The sequence below is a fragment of the Octopus bimaculoides genome, chromosome 27 (assembly GCF_046866305.1).
Source record: "Octopus bimaculoides isolate indiv1 chromosome 27, ASM4686630v1, whole genome shotgun sequence".
NCBI lineage: Eukaryota > Metazoa > Mollusca > Cephalopoda > Octopoda > Octopodidae > Octopus > Octopus bimaculoides.
In genome coordinates, this window is record NC_142954.1 from 15,679,526 (window position 1) to 15,687,025 (window position 7,500).

Sequence of the window (7,500 nt, forward strand, 5' to 3'; positions counted from 1 at the left end):
AGTTGGCCTCCACCCTCTCCAGCAATGCTCTGTCGATTTGGACGACTTCCACGCGAACAGCGTCCTTCAAATCGTCCAGTGTACGGGGCATATGCGCATACACACGTGCCTTGAGGTTTCCCGACAAGAACAAATGACGGCAACTTTTACAACAGCACACCAGACCCTCACTTTGGGGCTGTGCAGTGGTCTTTCGTGAAGTTCTCTCGGATTTTCAAGAGCCCATTAACGATAGTTCTGTTGATTCACCATGCCATTGAGATGAAATTGAGCTTCATCACTCATTAACAAAATGAGGTTGTCATTTGCCTCAAAAATTGCTTCCATCTGACGTGCGAATTTCAGCCGCTGTGGTTTCAACTGTTGTCCAATGACTAATTTGTACGGGTAGAAATGCAGGTTTTCATGCAAAGTACGCCTTACCGATCGATTACCGATGCCAAGTTTAGTGGAATGCCTCTGAGCAGATTGATTAGGACTCCGTATCAAAGCTTGTCTCACGTATTCCACATTTTCCGGGGTCCGTACCGTTCGTGGCGCCCCCAACGGTCTCCTATTCATTAGTGTACTTCGTGTAAGAAGTGCATTCACCCAATGTAAGAGTGTCTTTCGGGTGGGAACAGACTGATTTCGGTGAATGTTGAAGTGACGCCAAAAATCAGGCTGAACTGCTGTGACAGACTCATTATTCTTCACGTAACTGTCATAGGCAAACACGATGCTCTATTGTCCACAGCGCCCAAAAAGAAACACCTGAAAAGAAACAAAAATGCTAAGACACCACAAACCGAATGATACCTGTTGGACATATGTCCCTTCCCCTGGGGCTGAGTAATAGCCATTTCAAAAACGTCCGTCCTCTCTGCCCCCATGTGGGTCGTTGGCAATTTTTAACTCCGACTTCCTTTTCTCTTGGACTTTCCTCTGTCTCCTGTTTCTGAAAAAGAGCTTTGCTTGAAACGTAAAACTACCTTTCTTTCCTTGCCTGAGCGTCTGCTAATACTTTGCATGTACCACGTCCTCACGTTGTTTTTTCTTGTGATTTTTCTTCGTTTTTGGGGGGAGGGAGGGGGATTAACTATATATATGTATGAATATATATATATACATGTATATATGCATGTATATACAGCTGTTTCTGCTATAAGGTAAAGTGCACTCAGAGCTGTAAGCTCATGATGTTCATTACATAATTTACTGTTCCTCTGTCATTTATTTAATTTCATATTACACTCTGTACGCAACCACCGCTTTATTCTGCAACATTTGTATCTCTATGCCTAAGCAAAATATTAATATATTTATATAAATCATGGACTCTCTCGTCGTTAGACGGCGTGTGAGGATTTGGCAATTTCTTGCCGAACAACCATACATTTGTTTATAGTGATCAAATGTTTGTGTACAGATAAGCTCACGCCCTCCATAAAATTGACATTACCTGTACAGGTACACCGGGAGCCACATGTCAGATGACGAAATGAGCGCAGAGTAACGTGAAATGAAGTTCTTTGCTCAAGTACACAACGCAACGCCCGGTCTGGGAATCGAACCCTCGATCTAGCAATCATGAGTGCAACACCTTCACACACACACACACACACACACACACACACACACACACACACACACACACACACAAGGTTGAGCACATAAGTGCAAAACAAGATGGAAAAGTTAGTACTCGAATACCAAAGGTAGAGTAATGTGCTTTTATTAAAGCTGCAAAATTATCACGAAACTTAGAGATTCACGTTCTCGTTCGTCGGACAGTTGTAATGAAAACTGAAGTGTGTGTGTGTGTGTGTGTGTGTGTGTGTGTGTGTGTGTGTGTGTGTGTGTGTGTGTGTGTGTGTGTGTGTGTGCGAAGGAGGAGACATTGAGAGAAAGCGGGGAGACAGAGATATGTTCTTGTGTGTGAGGAAAACGAAAAGAAAAACTCATATTTGTCAGAAAGAGAATTATTGAATGCGTGTTTGTGTGTGCATATGTGTGTGTTGAAGAGAGAGAGAGAGAGAGAGAGAGAGAAAGAGAGAGACAGAGAAGTAAAGTTTCTACAAGTTATTTACATGTGAGATCGAGAAAAGATACAAAAATAAACAAAGTTCGAGAAGAGGCCAAATGTTACAATCTTCGACAAACCATGATGTTATCATCCATCGGCTGACACCTTTACCGATTAACCGTAGCTCCTAGCAATATTCTCTGATGAATTAAATAATTCCAAATATTGGCATTCTTTCGATATTGTTCTAGAAAGTAACGGTGTGAAGAGACAACATCATTCATCTTCTTTATGTGACGAGGAAAGGTTGTGTGGGTTAATGGCATCGTTTACCAATATCGAAGGATTGTCCAAATATTTTTTTTTACTGGATCAACTAAATCGCCACTGATTTTATTCCCTGTCTGACCCCTAGAGTAAGACATGCTTTAATAGTTAGTGTGTTGCACTCCTGATCGCAAGATCGTGGTTCCAGTTCCCAAACCAGGTGGTACGTTATGTGCTTGAGCAAAACACTTCATTTCATGCTGCCCTAGTCCATTCAGCTGTAAATGGACCACCCTGTAGCGGACTGGCATTCCGTTCAGAGGGAATATTGTGATCTTATACGCCATAGAAAACGGGTAACCGACCCTTCGAGGCCTAGGACTTGGGTCAGTTATGCCCAAGGGATGATTATGATGATACTGGTTCCAAATCTTGGCACAAGGGCAGAAATTTCAGGGGAGGCGCTAAGTCGATTAAATCGACCCCAATGCTCAACTGCTACTTATTTCATCGGTGAAGGCGCGTGGCTCAGTGGATAGAGTATTCGGCTCACGATCATAAGGTCGTGAGTTCAATTCCCGGCGACGCGTTGTGTCCTTGAGCAAGACACTTTATTTCACATTCTTCCTGTCCACACATCTGACAAAATTGAGTAGTACCTCTATTTCAAAGGGTCAGCCTTGTCACACTCTTTGTCACGCTGAATCTACCTGAGGACTACGTTAAGGGTACACGTGTCTGTGGAGTGCTCAGCCACTTGCACGTTAATTTCACGAGCAGGCTGTTCCGTTGATCGGATCGACTGGAACCGTCGTCGTCGTAATCATTTAACTTATTTTATCGATACCCTGAAAGGATGAAAGGTAAAGTCGATCCTGGCGGCATTTGAACCCAGAACATAAGGATGGAAGAAATGCTGCTTAGCATTTCGCCCGACGTGCTAACGATTCTGCCAGCTCGCTGCCTTACCGCCTTTTATGGTAATGATGATATTGACATCCCGTTCAAGGGGTACGTTGCGATCTCTTATACGTTCATTTATATGCCACGGAAGCCGAATACCTGTTCTGTGAGTCCGATAGCTCGAGACAGGTCTTACTTCACAGACTTTCAGAAACCTAAATAAAAGACAGGTGAGTTAAACACATATTCGAATAATTAAAAAACATGTGATTTTTTTTCTTTTCCTATTTCCATAACACATTTAATAAATATTGATAATTTGATTTACTAAAAATTATCAAAGAATTTTTTTTCCTTTCAAATATTTGTGCTTGGAAATTAAATTATCGATATTCACTAATTTTATTATGTAATATATATATATATATATATATATATATATATATATATATATATATATATATATATATATATATATATATATATATATATATATATATATATATATATATATATATATATATATATATATATATATATATATATATATATATATATATATATATATATATATGGGGTCGTATTTGTCTAGCATATAACTTCAAAAAAGTTTTAAAATAAATAAATAAATATAAATAGCTACAGACTAAAACCGATAAAGCTTTAGTTACTCGGTGGCGTATTTCTGTTTGTTCGGCTTTTATGGTTTTCGAGATCGATTCCAAGATAAACATTAAAGCGACACAATATATTTTACCAGGTTTTTAAAATTGTTTATTCACTGCTTGACTTCAGATACACAAACACAGGCACTCGCAGACACACGCCAGACACACAAACTCACAGCAGGGACATACACGCAGAAACTATAAAAATGAATCTGAAGTTAGCCTAGCGGTTAGGGCGTTGTACTCACGATCGCAAGATTGCAGTTTCGATTCCTACACAGGACGCTGCATTGTATTCTTGAGCAAAGCAATTCCTTTTTTGTTGTTTCACTCCACTCAGCTGTAAATGAGTAATGCGACAGACTGGCGTTCCGTTCGGTGGGGATGCCATAGTTTCTGTCACATATGCCATGGAAATCGCATAACTGGCCCCTTGAGTTTTAAAACTCGAGACAGTAGTGTCCAGTGGTTGGTAGTAGTGGTGGTAGTAGTGGTGGTGGTGGTGGTGGTGGTGGTGGTAGTAGTAGTGGTGGTGGATGTGGTGGTAGTGGTGGTGGATGTGGTGGTGGTGGTGGTGGTGGTGGTGGTGGCGATGATGATTTATTAGTTATAACGACATTTTTTTTTGGTCCCTTTCTGGCTACTACAAAAGGCATCAACAACGTTCCACAATCCCCAAATCATTCACAAATTAGGGCCAAAAACACCTACAAGCGTTAATGAACATTTAGTTTCAAATTAACACTGACAGAACATAATTCTTTCCTGCCAGGACCACCCTGTCATTTTTAACGGTATCTGTTTGTCAACCTGACTGCCGTTGGTCAGTTTGGATGGTTAATTGGTTAATTGGCTTGTCTGGTGTATCTGGAATACATTATCTAATTTATCGTTTTTTTCTTTTTCGAAATTATAGAAATAGATTGAAAGAGATTTAACAGCAATATTTAGCATGATATATGACGACATTCAAGACTTTCTCGTTGTAATCCAGTTTATATGTGGAGGTCATTTCTGGAAGACTAAATCTTAAAGCAACCGCTCTATTATGCCAGCAGGCATTACCTCACTAGGTGTCATATTGTAACACCAGACCATCCAGTTAACCATCTAAACTGACCAATGGCAGTCAAATTGAAAAACACGTGACGTTTTTGCCGGTCACGCATGCGAATCCTATGAAGATCATACTGATGAACGTACGCATGCTGAAAACATGAATAAATGAATACTTATACTTTCACACGTGTATGTACATCTATGTGTATATGTGTGAATACGTATATATATATATATATATATATATATATATATATATATATATATATATATATATATATATATATATATATATATATATATATATATATATATATGTATGTATGTATGCATATTATTTATTTATCTGTCCTTTTAAAGCCTAGCCAGGCTCATTGGCCGGGTTTCCCGGTTTCTATGGCGTATATATATATCTCCCCCCCCCTCCCAGCTGGACGGGACGCCAGTCCATCGCAGCGTTACTCAAGAAACAGGAAGAAAGAGTGAAGGAAAGTTGGGGCGAAAGAGTACAACAGGGGTCACAACTACCCCCTGCCGGAGCCTCGTAGAGCTTTAGGTGTTTTAGCTCGATAAACACACACAACGCCCGGTCTGGGAATCGAAACCACGATCCTCCGACCGCGAGTCCGCTGCCCTAACCACTGGGCCATGCATGTATATATGTATGTAATAATCATGCAATAATCTAGTAGCTCTGCGTCAGCAAGACTTGAAAAAATATAGAAGAAAGTGAAAGGGGTAGAGTGAACTTGCCATGAGGAGTGGAATATCTAACGTTTCGGATTCAATCCTTTGTCAGCGGGAAGAGAAAGAAAGAAAAAAGGAGACAAAAGTCAAACAGAGTTTGCATCCTCTCAGCTTGAAAGACTGGCAGCACCTGATAATGGACGTAGAATAACACGGGCTGCTAACGTGAAACAGAAGTTATAGGAGAGGGCGTGCAGAACGTGCACACACACATATACATACACACACACATATATACATATATACACACTCATATATATACACATATATACACAGACACATATACACATAGACATACGCATATACATACACACACATATACACACACGCATATATATACACACACATAGACACATATATATGTACACATATATTTATAATTAATTAATGAAGGATAAAACCATTTAATGATTTTATCAAGTTGCCGGTTACCTATATATATATATATATATATATATATATATATATATATAGAGAGAGAGAGAGAGAGAGAGAGAGAGAGATTCGACTCCACGAATGACCATGGGTGCACCTAAGAGGTTTCCCTCCGGGGTACAAGTCTGGGTGAAAAGTCGCCTCACCGGCGAACGCACAACCTTGGTTTGTTTTTGCGGAAGACCAACAGCCGCCCATGTATACCGGCCTTCCTTCTCCACACTTCCATTGTTGCCCAAGGGAAAGGCAAAGGCCGATACAGCAACTCATTTCTGCAGCTGAGTGAACTGGAGCAACGTGGAATAAAGTGCCTTGCTCAAGAACACAACCTCACGATCGTAAGCTCGATCGTGAGCCATGCGCCTTCACATATATAAATATATAGGAGCACTCCGTCGGTTACAACGACCGGAGTCCCAGCTGAGGCGATCAACAGAACAGCTTGCTCGTGGGATTAACGTGCAATTGGCTGAGAGCTCCACAGACACATGTACCCTTAACGTAGTTCTCAGGGAGATTCAGCGTGACACAGAATGTGACAAGGTTGGCCCTTTGAATTACAGGTACAACTCATTTTTGCCAGCTGAGTGGACTGGAGCAACGTGAAATAAAGTGTCTTGCTCAAGGACACAGCATACTACTGGGAATTGAACTCATGATCGTGAGCCGAACGCCCTAACCACTAAGCTACGCGCCTTCACACACACACACATGGCACAATACAATATCTACAAGTTGATGAATACCACCTATTCCCCTCCATTTTCTTATTGCTATGTATATATATATGTGTATATATATATATATATATATATATATATATATATATATATATATATATATATATACATACATATACACACACACGCACGCACACACACATATATACACACACATACATACACACAGATATATATACACACATAAACACACACACACACACACACACACACACACACACACACTTAGCTCGTACTTGCTATGTCAGTGCTTGCTAGATTGTGGCTCTTACTGAAATGTTACTTGTTGAATTTTGATTTGCTGAGTAAGGATGTATAAACAGTTGCATGGGACGGGCTTCGTTTGATAAACATCGGAGAAGCAAAGGAGAAGAGAAGGCACGTATGCTTGCGTAACTAGAAAAAGGTCTTACTTAAACCTGAGCTTACAGGTATAGAGGTAAGACTAACGTTGTCCGATGAAGGCTCCTACATATAAGTGTATGTACGTACGCCTGTGTGAGTGTGTATGTGTGTGTGTCTGAGTGTGTATATGTGTGTGTGAGTGAATGTGTATGTACGCTAATGTATGTGTGTGTGAGTGAGTGTATATGTGTATATAGGCTCTTACGTATAAATGTATGTGCGTACGCCTGCGTGAGTGTGTGTGTGTGTGTGTATCTGAGTGTGTATATGC

At 40.3% G+C, this 7,500-nt stretch overlaps 1 protein-coding gene across 5 annotated transcripts in view; it reads left to right on the forward strand.

Moving 5' to 3' along the window:
• LOC106868559 (uncharacterized) overlaps positions 1–7,500 on the forward strand; it is a 243,598-nt gene that overhangs the window by 199,285 nt on the left and 36,813 nt on the right. The window lies entirely within an intron of this gene.